At 48.0% G+C, this 14,228-nt stretch overlaps 1 long non-coding RNA gene across 1 annotated transcript; it reads left to right on the forward strand.

Annotated features, from left to right (window-relative positions):
- Positions 1–1,614: 1,614 nt before the first annotated feature.
- Positions 1,615–10,939, forward strand: LOC125515540. Its single transcript, XR_007287057.1, has 2 exons — positions 1,615–2,223; positions 10,617–10,939. It is a non-coding gene; the product is annotated as an uncharacterized LOC125515540 (long non-coding RNA).
- Positions 10,940–14,228: the final 3,289 nt, after the last annotated feature.

Below are 14,228 nucleotides of genomic sequence, written 5' to 3' on the forward strand. Positions count from 1 at the left end.
ATGCATCTAGAGTATTAAGTTCAAGAAAACAGAGTAACGCCTTAAACAAGATGACATGATGTAGAGGGATAAATTCATGCAATATGATAAAAACCCCATCTTGTTATCCTCGATGGCAACAATACAATACGTTCCTTGCTGCCCCTACTGTCACTGGGAAAGGACACTGCAAGATTGAACCCAAAGCTAAGCACTTCTCCCATTAAAAGAAAGATCAATCTAGTAGGCCAAACCAAATTGATAATTCGAAGAGACTTGCAAAGATAACCAATGATACATAAAAGAATTCAGTGAATATTCAAATATTGTTCATAGGTAATCTTGATCATAAACCCACAATTCATCGGTCTCAACAAACACACCGCAAAAAGAAGATTACATCGAATAGATCTCCACGAGAGAGGGGGAGAACATTGTATTGAGATCCAAAAAGAGAGAAGAAGCCATCTAGCTACTAACTATGGACCCGAAGGTCTGAGGTAAACTACTCACACTTCATCGGAGGGGCTATGATGATGTAGAAGCCCTCCGTGGTGGATGCGCCCTCCGGCGGAGCTCCAGAACAGGCCCCAAGATGGGATCTTGTGGGTACAGAAGGTTGCGACGGTGGAATTAGGTTTTTGGCTCCGTATATGATCGTTTGGGGGTACGTAGGTATATATAGGAGGAAGGAGTACGTCAGTGGAGCAACAGGGAGCCTGTCGGTGTCAAAACCGGCGGATCTCGGGTAGGGGGTCCCGAACTGTGCGTCTAGGTGGATGGTAACAGGAGACAAGGGACACGAAGTTTTACCTAGGTTCGGGCCCTCTCGATGGAGGTAAAACCCTACGTCCTGCTTGATTAATATTGATGATATGGGTAGTACAAGAGTAGATCTACCTCGAGATCAAGGAGGCTAAACCCTAGAAGCTAGCCTATGATCTGATTGTTGTATCTTGTCCTACGGACTAAAGCCCTCTGGTTTATATAGACACCGGAAAGGGTTATGATTACACAAAGTCGGTTACAATGGTAGGAGATCTAAATATCCGCATCGCCAAGCTTGCCTTCCACGCCAAGGAAAGTCCCTTCCGGACACGGGACGAAGTCTTCAATCTTGTATCTTCATAGTCCAGGAGTCCGGCTGAAGGTATAGTCCGGCTATCCGAACACCCCCTAATCCAGGACTCCCTCAGGGCCCACGAGGGTGGAGGGCACGCCCTGGGGGCGGGGGGGGGGCGCCCCTACCTCGTGCCTCCCTCCTTTGTTTCTTGACGTAGGGTCCAAGTGTAACACCCCGATAATCATGCTACAGTAAACTCCTTCTAATGACTGCAAAGTCATCACAATTATTTTGCTAATCATCACTTTGTTCCAAATCAAAACCAAATTCAAATTTAAATGAAGACAAAATTTTATTTCTTCAAACAGTAAAACAAAAATGTTTGTTGTGTTGAAAATATTCAATAAGAACTTTTGATGAATTAAGCAACCTCATTTGAATTATTAAAATGCCCTTAACAAATTAATATGTGGTCCAACAACACATAACTTGGCCATTTTGAATTCTAAAATAATCATCCTTTTCCAAATATTCTATAGACTTGTGCGTGGCTCAACAATATTGCCCTGGATTTTTGTGCGAAGTTTCACCTTTGACTAAATTCATTTGGTCACTCAATTAAAATGAAAAGTAATAAAGAAATAAAGAAAACTAAAAAAGACTAGCTAAAGAAAAATAGAAAAGAGGAGGACCTACTCTATGGGAAGATTTGGCCCATCTAGCACCATAGCAGGCCCAGCCCACGCAGGCCTCCTTCTGCCTCCAGCTACAGGAGGCAGAGAGGTCGTGGCGTGCATCCATGGCGCCTTGGCCATGGATGGCCTCCACGTCGCCTCCCTACGACCTATATAGATGTTGACCGAAACCCTAGAGCACTCCCTCCCTTTCACCCCTCAATCCCCCTTCGCCCCCTACCTCTACTGCTCGAATTCGAGCTGGGAAGATCCGCGGTGACCGCTGCCTCTCCGTCGATTGACGCATCCACAGGCCCCTCCGGCGTGCGGGGGCATGTCCTGGAGGTCCGTCCCGGTCGACAGCGTCCGTTACGACGGTTGGAGCAAGCAGGGGAGCCGCGTAGAAGGCGTCATCGTCTTCTTCTTCGTCCGGCCGTCGCAACCTCTCCGTCACCAGCGCCTCTCCGGTCCACCTCAGCCTTCCTCGACCACCTCTTCTGGCTCGTGGTGAGCTCCTCTCCCGTTTCCCCTGTTTTCCCGATTCGAGTCCTCGCCTTAGATGCCGCTGCGCAACGCCGCGTCCGCCATGGCCGAAACCCCGCCGTAGCCGCCCCGCGCGCGCTCGCTGCACCCGTGGTCGTGCTCCCCGCGGCTCTGGCCGTCCCAGGCCGTGCCCTCGTGCGTGTGTCCGCTCGGGCCGCGCCCCTGCTGCTGCTGCTACGCTGGTAATTGCTGCTGCTTGTGACTGCCGTTGCTATTTGCTGCTCTGCTTGGCTGCAGCTCGGTGCTGCTGCCGCCTGCTATTGCTCCTTGCCGCACCCGTGCCCACCTCCACAGCTGCCGCGCCCGGCCGCAGCCGCCAGCGTCCACCTTGAGCCCGCGCGCTGGCCACGCCCTGCTCGCCCAAGCTCCCCGCGCGCGCGTCCGCTGGTTCCAGTCGCGCCCGTGCTGGTGCGCTGCTGCAGCTCATTTTACTGCTGTTGTTTATGTCGCTGCTGTTGCTCATGCTATTGCCGCTGATTCTACTGCTGCCTAGTGTCGCTGTTGCTTTCTACTGCCGCTGTTGTGGCCGGCCGTGGTCTAGTTAGTAGCTATTAGGAATAGTTAGTGCTTAGGTTAATAGATTGTCTAATTAGGTGTAGTCTATGACGTGTGGTCTCCCTGAATTAGATTAAAGAAATACCATGTAAGGAAATTATTAAAACACAAACGTGTGGGTCCCTTGTTAGTTAAACTATTTTAAATAAAATATGTTAAGTAATAGTCAATGACAAGTGGCCCCCGGCCAGTTTGACTAGTCAACTGGTCCGACTAAGCAATCAACTGGGCCCATTGTCAGCCAAACAAGCACATCTCTGGGTACACTTTCTGTGTACCCATAGCAATTAAGGTTAATATATTTTTGAATTAAAATTAAATCCATAAAAATTAGAAAATCATTTAACACTTTGAAAATTAATATAAAAATAATAATCTGTAACTCGGATGATAATACTTTGTACATGAAAGTTGCTCAGAATTTCGAGACGAATCCGAATACGCAGTCCGTTCATCAGCCGCACGTCCCTAGCATAGCGAACATGCAACAATCCCCCTTTGTTTCATCTGTCCAAAAACACGAAACACTGGGATACTTTCCCGGATGTTTCCCCCCTTCGTCGGTCTCACCTTCTACCGCGTTAGGGCATACCTAGCACCGCGTATTGCCTCGTTATGTTTTGTGATGCTTTGTTTGCTTTGTATTTACTGTTTTTCCCCCTCTTCTTCCCCGATAGACCCCGAGGCCGGCGCTGATGCCACCGAGTACGACTACGTCATTGTCGGTGTCAAAACCGGCAGATCTCGGGCAGGGGGTCCCGAACTGTGCGTCTAGGATCGATGGTAACATGTACACGGGGTTTTACCCAGCTTCGGGCTCTCTTGATGAGATAATACCCTACATGCTGCTTTTGATTGTATTCATATGGGTATAGTACAGAGTTGATCTACCTCGAGATCATATGTTGTGGTCTAAACCCTAGAGGTATGATGAGTCATCTCATAATCCTCTATCGACTAGTCTGGCCTCGGTTTATATAATACACCAGAGGCCCAGGATAACAAGAGTCCTAGCCGAATACGCCGGTGGGGGAGGAGTCCTTCTCTTGATCGCCAAGTCTTATTGAATCTTCCTTGTATGCGGCACCTGTCCGGACTGGCCCATGAGTATGTGGCCCTGGGGGTCCTCGTCCCAATCTAACCGATTGGGGGACGACGTGGTGAGTACCCCCTAGTCTAGGACACCGTCAGTAGCCCCCTGAACCGTTCTTCAAGTTAGGGACGCTCCTCGATTCTTCCGAACTGTTCTTCATCTTCGGTCGTCGGTCTTGAAAACTGGTTCAACGAATCTTCTTTATCTTCGATCTTGAGGATCGCCGAAATGCATTCGACGGGTTTACACGTCGGTATCCGAGGAGCCCATTTAAGTTTCCGGCCTTTATCAATGCCTTGTTATTTTTATGCCACACCTCGGGTTTGAAGTTGTTCCTGGGAGGCAGTTACCTCTTGCGTCCGAGCTCTAACGCCGGACTGCATTCGAGGTATTTTTTGCAGCCGAGCACCAATGCCGGACTGCTTCCCAGCTCTAACGCCGGACTATGTATCCGAGCTCCAACGCCGGACTATGTATCCGAGCTCCAACGCCGGACTGTATCCGAGGTGTCGTAAATCACCTTGGTTCAAAGAAGTTTGAAGGAGTTTTAGCCGAGCTCAATGCCGGAAATGCCCTCTATGGAGCCAGCCACTAGCGCCCGAGCTTTATGCCGGACTGCTTTCGAGGTGGTGCACCACCCCGAATGTGGGCCGATTTTTGTCAATATTTTTGATCGGTGCAATTTATTCTCTGCCGAAATATATAGCCAGTAGCCCTCAAGGTGGGTATCGGTCTAAAACCCGAGGTGCACATGAAGGATGACATAAGACCGCTGATCCCCGTAGCCGCTGAGACTCGGGTTGATTTGCAAAATCGGTTTGAGGATCAAGTCCTAGCTCGGCATAATACTTCGGGACACAAAAAGTGGCATGCTCAGTCCTCGAGACTCAGGTTGGGTGCGGCCGACCAACCTGAGGATCAAAATCTCCTCGGAAACTATATTGCACATAAAATTTTCTGCATTGGACAAGCAATGCAGTAGCCCCCGAGACACTGGTCGGGTGGCAACACCAGATCAGGGGATCAATATGCCCCTTTAATATGTTTAAATAATAAGCCCGAAGCCTAGTAGCCCCCGAGCCTTAATGCGGGCACGGGTGGCCGAATTAAGGATCAATATCCATAGTAAAATCACAAATTATGTGTAATGACTCTATGTATCCAAGTACTTTACATCATTAATGCTCGGATCCGCATTGTACAAAACTTTGTTGACCGACCATCGGCTTCCACCTCCTCGGCCAGTAGCCGAGGAGTGTTTGTCTTACTTTATAAAGCCTTTATGAGGGCAAAGATTTATGACAAACAAGGCAATCTGGCCATACGGTTTTATAAACAAAGGTACGCGGAGAGATATGTTATATTACTGTTTAACAGAAGAAATGTCTTCCAAAGAAAATAGTCCCGCTATCGGTTCCTTTCTTTGGGTTGTCATGCTAAGCATGATCATAAAACCTCAGCTCCAATGTAAGAGCAAAATATCGAGGATTTAGTCTGGGAGGCTAGTTAATAGCCCCCGGTAGTGTTCAGCGACAGTCGAGGTCAAGCCGTAAACACTTCGGCCAATGTTATGAACGGTCTGTTATTTAACACAGTCATCGGATCACTGACCAGTTTACGCTTATTGTGACAGCCAGTTATCGGCTTTCTCCACTGAGGTGCTTAACCGTGTGAGCTGGAAGCACGATCGTAGCGGTTCTCCCTGTGCACGCCTAGCCGAACAAAGCGGAACGTAGGAAACAAGTGCAGGAGCCGGGCAACCCAACTATTGACCGAAGACACAATTCGAAACCGATGCATATATAGCAGTATCCGAGAATATTTTTGCCGAATCTATAAAGGTGTCCGGCATTGCACTGCGAGACTTGTGATGAAAAACCACAAATAGTTTAAAAGTGCCAAAAAGCTTGGAAAACCAAGAAACGTCAGTAAAAACATGACGTCCGAACAATATCAAGTGTTCGGTGCCAACCCGAAAATTGGTCTTAGAAAAAAGAAGTGCTTCTATCGTGCTTTAACATGATACATCCTATCTCAAGACTTCGAGCGGGTCAGCCTACGGCTTCAACCTCCTATCCCGAGGGCGGAGTACTTCTCATCAGGCCAGTTTAGCAAACTAAACTCTAGCGGCTTTTGAGAAAGAAATTAGGCTCCCCGGCTAGTGACCGCACACTCGTGTCGAAAAAAGGAGTGATAAATAATAATAACTTTGCAACGACTAAGAAGAAAAACACTTAGTATGAAACGACTCAAATAAACATAAGAGCCCCCAAGTGACTTGGGTAAAAGTTGACTATATAATGTAAGGTGACATGTAGAATGCCTTCTAGCCAGATTGTAGATCGTTTGTCGTAGAGGACCTTTTCGCTTCACCCTCTGGACCCAATAGTCCGGAGTGTGTCCGAATACCCTCGCGGTTATAAAAACCGGGGCATGCGTGGAGACCAGGCGTAGGGGTCATTAGTGCTTTATCAGACAAGTGCCCAACTAGTTATGTTATATTACATGGTTAGTAAGAAACATCTTCCAGGGAGAATAGTTCCGTTAGGGGTTCCTTTCCCTGGGAGGCATGCCCTAAAGTGCATGTCCGGACTGCGAAAAGAGCAGAAAAACATCTGGGGGCAGGTAAATAAATAGGTAAGAAATCATCTTTTAGTTCACCGACCGAGTATTCCCTTAAGAACGGTAGTTTTCGGCTTCACCCAGTCTGAGGTACACATCCGGCTGACCCGGCAGTAACAGTCGCAGAGGTGCTTCCTTTACCACCTAGCCGAACAATCGGGAACGTAGGGGTAAGCACAGGAGCCAGGCAACCCAGCTTGGCCAAAACTTAAGTCATATCGATGCATATAATGGTGAATAAAAGGTACATGCGGAAGTGTGACACATGTGTTGGGCATAAAGCCCGTATTAATAAGCTTCTGTTAAAGAAGCCCCCGGTATAATGAGCGCGGGTAGCGCGTCAAGTATGTGTGAACAAAGTTTGGACAAGAAATTTTTTTTACAAGCAACTTTTTTTTCCAAAAAAGTATAACGCTTGGTCGAACCGAACACAAGTTAGAAATTAAAGCTTTGAGCATGAAAGCGACTTAGCTGGTTAATGTGTTCGTAGTCCGAGCTTGATGCGGGACAAGGTTCTATCCCCCAAGCTGGTCCCGAGGTGGCGGAGCGGAGAGCTCGACACGCCGAAGTGGTGACATAGCACGGTCGATGCAGACCGGCAGAGTGACGCCGAAGTCCCCGGATCATTTTCCTGTGCACAAAAAATAGTGCAAACGGAAGATAATAGTAGTAATGATAAATAAAAAAATCGTTGCATAATGAATAATTTATGCAAAGTGAGTAATAAAAGAAATATGACCTGGCGCCGAAGTCGATGTCGACGCAGGGCGTCGGCGTGATGCGGTAAAGGCGTGGCAAAGCCTGAATTCATAGGTCGATCCGCGCTCCGGATGCGGCGTTCGCCGGACTATGTACGGAGACTGACCGAACCAGCATGCGACCGTCATTAATGCGGCCACCATTTGATAGACCTGTGAACATATGATGGACAAATCAGAGTAATAATTCCTTGGAAAAAATGAACCCAAACATGCAAAAAATATTAGGATTAATAGCACCTGGTTTATTTGTTGTAGTAATCCAAAGGAAGATGATGCTGGCAAAGGTTGGCTCGCCGAGGCAAAGCCCTCGGTCCAGCCAATCGTGACGAAGCTGGTCGGCTAGTGACGCCGAAGTGTCCGGAGTAGGTTGATGAAGAGATGATGAATCCTCCGGTCCAGCCGAGATGTCGAAGTCTCGAGGCCAGTCGATGAGTCGAAGTAGTCCGGCGTGATGGACACCGGCTTGAAGGGGCAACAGTGCGGCCCTGCCGATGCAGGTCGTGACGTGGTCGATGCCGGCTTGATGAAGCGACCGTGCCGTGATGCCGGTATGCCCGCTCCGTGTAATCCGTGGGGCGGCGATGTTGGTGATGATTTGTCCTTCGCGATGCCGGACTCTTGTTCGACTTGCCGAGATGATGATCCGAAGAAGTTGAGCTCGGCTCAACAAAGTGATGACGTGTCTAGCGCAGGTCGGCAGCCGTGGAGCAATATTGCCGGACTGGTTTGACACCAGCATGATGCCGAAGATCATGTTCAAAAGATCTTAAAGTTAGTGGGATGTGTTCGGGAACAATACACAATATCCCATACAAAACTTCCTTCAAAAGGGATGTCCGAAATCCCGTTCATAAAAAAGATGAATTCGGGTCGGATTCGTTCTCGCGCAGAAAACAAATCCGAAAAGTGATGCACTAATCGGAAGGTTCCCGGAGTTCGGATGGTCGGATCGAGCTGAAATTTGGAAGGGTGGTAGATATAGGAATTCAGCAGCCGATCAACGGTTGGATCTTCCAAAGGATGTCCGAGTTAGAAGCTGGACACCACGCCCTAAACTCGTCCAGATTCCCGTTCAGATTTGACAGGGCTCCGGTATATCGTGGATTGCCAGAGATTTCTCCATCGGAACTCGACGAAATTTTCCAGGGTTGTTGTAGACTCAATTCCGCACAATTCCACCAAAGCGATCGTCAAAGCGATACTCGAGGAGGTGGTGTCAGCAGATACGAGTTCGCTATCCAGAAAAACAGCACAGTCGCTTGAGGGCAATGTTGACGTTGAGCCCCCGAGCTTCATGGATGACTCCTCCGTGATCTTGATAGAGATCGGAGTTGATGTTTGATGAAGGCCCTCGTCCGAACATGGTGATCCGAACACGGGGCGCAATTCTTGGTTGAACCAAGGTGACCAGTCGAGCTGGTGACGAAGATGCCGAAGTCGCAGTTGATCTGCAGGTGAGCCATCGATCCTTTTGTCGATCACACAGCGGAACTCTCAATGAAAGCACCAATGTCGGTGTCAAAACCGGCGGATCTCGGGTAGGGGGTCCCGAACTGTGCGTCTAGGATCGATGGTAACATGTACACGGGGTTTTACCCAGCTTCGGGCTCTCTTGATGAGATAATACCCTACATGCTGCTTTTGATTGTATTCATATGGGTGTAGTACAGAGTTGATCTACCTCGAGATCATATGTTGTGGTCTAAACCCTAGAGGTATGATGAGTCATCTCATAATCCTCTATCGACTAGTCTGGCCTCGGTTTATATAATGCACCAGAGGCCTAGGATAACAAGAGTCCTAGCCGAATACGCCGGTGGGGAAGGAGTCCTTGTCTTGATCGCCAAGTCTTGTGGAATCTTCCTTGTATGCGGCACCTGTCCGGACTGGCCCATGAGTATGCGGCCCTGGGGGTCCTCGGCCCAATCTAACCGATTGGGGGACGACGTGGTGAGTACCCCCTAGTCCAGGACACCGTCAGTCACCGACGACCCTTCTCCCTGTACAACAGAGCTTCCCGGCAAGCCCCCCCTTTGATCACCATATATCGCCTATTCCTTCTCTCTACTGCTTGCATTAGAGTAGTGTAGCATGTTACTGCTTTCGGTTAATCCTATTCTGCTGCATAGCCTGTCATTGTTGCTACAGTTGTTACCCTTACCTGCAATCCTAAATGCTTAGTATAGGATGCTAGTATTCCATCAGTGGCGCTACACTCTTGTCCGTCTGCCATGCTATACTACTGGGCCATGATCACTTCGGGAGGTGATCACGGGCATATGCTATATACTTTATACTGTTACATTACTTATGATACTGTTCGGAGATGGGGGCTGAAGGAGCAGGTGGCTCCATCCCGGTAGAGGTGGGCCTAGGTTCCCGACGGCCCCCGACTGTTACTTTGTGGCGGAGCGACAGGGCAGGTTGAGACCACCTAGGAGAAAGGTGGGCCTGGCCCTGGTCGGCATTCGCGGATACTTAACACGCTTAACGAGATCTTGGTATTTGATCTGAGTCTGGCCACTGGCCTATACGCACTTACCAACTACGCGGGAACAGTTATGGGCACTCGACGTCGTGGTATCAGCCGAAGCCTTCGTGACGTCAGCGACTGAGCGGCGCACGCCGGATTGGAACGTAAGCCTGCTCTTGTATTAAGGGGGGCTAGTTCTGCTTCCGGCCGCCCACGAAACATGCAGGTGTGCAATGGGCGATGGGCCCAGACCCCTGCGCCATAGGATTTAGACCGGCGTGCTGACCTCTCTGTTGTGCCTAGGTAGGGCTGCGACGTGTTGATCTTCCACGACCGGGCATGACCCAGAAAAGTGTGTCCGGCCAAATGGGATAGAGCGTGTTGGGTTATGTGGTGCACCCCTGCAGGGAAGTTTATCTATTCGAATAGCCGTGATCTTCGGTAACAGGACGACTTGGAGTTGTACCTTGACCTTATGACAACTAGAACCGGATACTTAATAAAACACACCCTTCCAAGTGCCAGATATAACCCGGTGATCGCTGTCTAACAGGGCGACGAGGAGGGGATCGCCGGGTAGGATTATGCTATGCTTTGCTACTTGGTGAACTTACCATCTACTCTCTTCTACATGCTACAAGATGGAGGTGGCCAGAAGCATAGTCTTTGACAGGACTAGCTATCCCCCTTTTATCCTGGCATTCTGCAGTTCAGTCCACCGATATTGCCTCTTTACACATATACCCATGCATATGTAGTGTAGATCCTTGCTTGCGAGTACTTTGGATGAGTACTCACGGTTGATTTTCTCCATCTTTTCCCCCTTCCCCTTCTACCTGGTTGTCGCAACCAGATGCTGGAGTCCAGGAGCCAGACGCCACCATTGATGACAACTCTTACTACACCGTAGGTGCCTACTACTACGTGCAGGCTGCTGACGATGACCAGGAGTAGTTTAGGAGGATCCCAGGCAGGAGGCCTGCGCCTCTTTCGATCTGTATCCCAGTTTGTGCTAGCCTTCTTAAGGCAAACTTGTTTTACTTATGTCTGTACTCAGATATTGTTGCTTCCGCTGACTCGTCTATGATTGAGCATTTGTATTCGAGCCCTCGAGGTCCCTCGCTTGTATTATGATCCTTGTATGACTTATTTTATTTTTAGAGTTGTGTTGTGATATCTTCCCGTGAGTCCCTGATGTTGATCGTACACGTTTGCGAGTATGATTAGTGTATGATTGAATCGGGGGCGTCACACCAAGTCTCCTGGATCATATTCAATGAGAAAATCATGTTCCCGAAGGTTTCATTCCGTTTGGACTCCGTTTGATATTCCGTTTCTTCGAAACTTTGAAATAGGCAAAAAACAGCAATTTTGGGCTGGGCCTCCGGTTAATAGGTTAGTCCAAAAAATAATATAAAGGTGGATAATAAAGCCTAATATTGTCCAAAACAGTAGATAATATAGCATGGAGCAATCAAAAATTATAGATACGTTGGAGACGTATCAGCCGGCCCATTGACTGTGCGGCGGTGGTGCGGGGGCAGGGTCAGCGGGGGTCAGGACTAAAGTTTAGTCCCACCTCGCCCGTCGAACGGCGCCGCGACCGCCTTATATACCTGCCTCCCACCTCCCTTTCAAACTCATTTTAATCCTGCCTCATCCCGCCACTGCCCCCTTGTGACTGTCCTGTCGGCCGTAGCTAGGCCGAAAGGCCGGCCCTTTCGCCGCCCGGCTAGATCGGGCCGGCCCGATTACGTGCAGTTGCGGCCTGCAAGGAGTGTTGGGCATTTTTGTTTCGCCTCACTTTTTTCCACCTATGAGTCACGACATGGGGGGAGGTGGGAGGGGCGCTTGTTTAGTCCCACCTCGCGCGCCGAGGGACGCCTCGACTAGCTTATATAGCCACGTTCGTGCACTTTGCTATATGAGATAGTTAGTACTAATTTGATTTGACATCGCACTGCCCGGCGTGGCACTGCCCGACTCCCCGGGCAGTGTGCGACCACTACACTGCCCGGGCAGTGCGGCAGTGCTGCCCCTGGCAGTGTGAAGTCAAGTCAAATTATTACTATCTGTCTTATTTTTATCGTTTGCCCCATCCGAAAAGGAGTTTTTCCGACATCCTTCAAATGAACCCAATTTTTTTCATACTGTTCTACCATTGTCTAGGATGGATGACAAGTTTTGTGGCCTTTTGCTGCTTTATGAGTTTTCTATAATTTTTACGGTGAAAACACCTAAACCACTGACCGAACGTGACGCAACGTGCTTTTGGTATCGAAATATGATCAATTGTTGGATTTTCAGTGTGGGAGTGGGCATACCAACTCACTTGCAAAATTTCAGACTATTCTGAAGATGGCAAAAAATTGACCTCGTTCTCCGAAGACCGTTCGGGTATATGAGTGAAGCCCCCGTCCGAAAAGGAGTTTTTTTCCAACATCCTTCGAATGAACCCAATTTTTTTTCATAGTGTTCTACCATCATGACTAGGTTGCATGACAAGTTTCGTGGCTGTCATTTTATGGATTTTCTATAATTTTTTCGGTGAAAACACTTAAAACACTGACCGGACGTGACGCGACATGCTTTTGGTATCAAAATACGATCAATTTTTGGATTCAGTGTGGAAGTGCGCATACTAACTCACATGCAAAATTTCAGGCTATTCTGAAGATGTCAAAAATTTGACTTCGTTCTCTGTAGACCGTTCGGGTAGGAGCAAAGACCCGTTCCGAAAAGGAGTTTTTTTACATCCTTCAAATGAACCCAAATTTTTTCCATAGTGTTCTACCATCATGACTAGGATGCATGACAAGTTTCGTGGCTTTTTGCCACTTTATGATTTTTATATAATTTTTGGTGAAAACACCTAAAACACTGACAGGACGTGATGCAACGTGCTTTTGCTATCGAAATACGATCAATTTTTGGATTCAGTGTTAGAGTGGGCATACCAACTCACTTGCAAAATTTCAGGCCATTCTGAAGAGTTAAAAAATTGACCTCGTTCTCCGTAGACCGTTCTAGTAGAGGAGCAAAGGCCTTGTCCGAGGAGTTTTTTTCGACATCCTTCAAATGAACCCAAATTTTTTCCATAGTGTTCTACCTTCATGACTAGGATGCATGACAAGTTTCGTGGCTTTTTGCCACTTTATGAATTTTCTATAATTTTTTCGGTGAAAACTCCTAAAACACTAGCTGGACGTGACACAACGTGCTTTTGGTATCGAAATACAACCAATTTTTGGATACAGTGTCGGAGTGGGCATACCAACTCACTTGCAAAATTTCAGGCCATTCTGAAGATGTCAAAAAATTTGACCTCGTTCTACGGAGACTATTCAGGTAGGAGCGAAGGCCACGTCCGAAAAAAGTTTTTTTCGACATCTTCAGATGAACCCAAATTTTTTTTCATACCGTTGTACCATCATGACTAGTATGCATGACAAGTTTCATGGCTTTTTGCCAGTCTACATTTTCTACAACTTTTGCGGTGAAAACACATTAAAGCATTCCCCGGACGTGACGCAACTTGTTTTTTGTCTCCAAATACATTCAACGGGTAGCGAAGGGGCCATCCGAAAGGACTTTTTAATCGATGACTAGCATCTACGGCAAGTTTCGTTGCTTTTTGCTACTCTATGAATATCCATGATTTTTCCGGAGACCGTTGAGGTCATTCGAAAAGTTTCACATCGTTTACCGGAGACCGTTCTGTTGTGTGCAAACCGGCCGTTTTGTCTTAGTTTTATTTTACCACTTGCCATCTCATAATGTTCAAAATTCGCATATTTCTGTTTATTTTTTGAAGCTTTATTACACGACTAATATCAAATTAAACATAAGGATATATTTTTTCCAGATAAACCATTCCAACTTCATTCATACTTAAAGATATTTTACATAACTTAGAATGAAATTTAAATCTAAACCTAAAACTAAACTACTCCTCGTCGCTGGCACCAGTGAGGTCGACGACCGGAGCCATACCTCCAACGCCTCCTTCGCCGTCGTCGCCACCGTCGTTGCTGAAGTCGTCGTCCCACCAGTTGCCGCCAGGTTGCACCTCCTGCGCCTGCACCGCCGCTAAGGCCGCCAGCTGCTCTCTCTCCCTGCGCGCCGCCGCCGCCGCCTCGTCTGCCGACTGGGCCAGCACCGCAAGCAGCCCCGGGGTGTTGTCGGGGTCGCCGTCTTGCGCGAGGGCGGCCTGCGCCGGCGGGATCGGGACCACCATCGGGGCATGATACGTCTCCAACGTATCTACTTTTCCAAACACTTTTGCGCTTGTTTTGGACTTTAACTTGCATGATTTGAATGGAACTAACCCGGACTGACGCTGTTTTCAGCAGAATTGCCATGGTGTTATTTTTGTGCAGAAATAAAAGTTCTCGGAATGACCTGAAAATCAACGGAGAATTATTTTGGAAATAATAAAAAATACTGGCGAAAGAATCAAGGCCAG

The sequence above is a fragment of the Triticum urartu genome, chromosome 6 (genome assembly GCF_003073215.2).
Source record: "Triticum urartu cultivar G1812 chromosome 6, Tu2.1, whole genome shotgun sequence".
NCBI classification, from domain to species: Eukaryota; Viridiplantae; Streptophyta; class Magnoliopsida; order Poales; family Poaceae; genus Triticum; species Triticum urartu.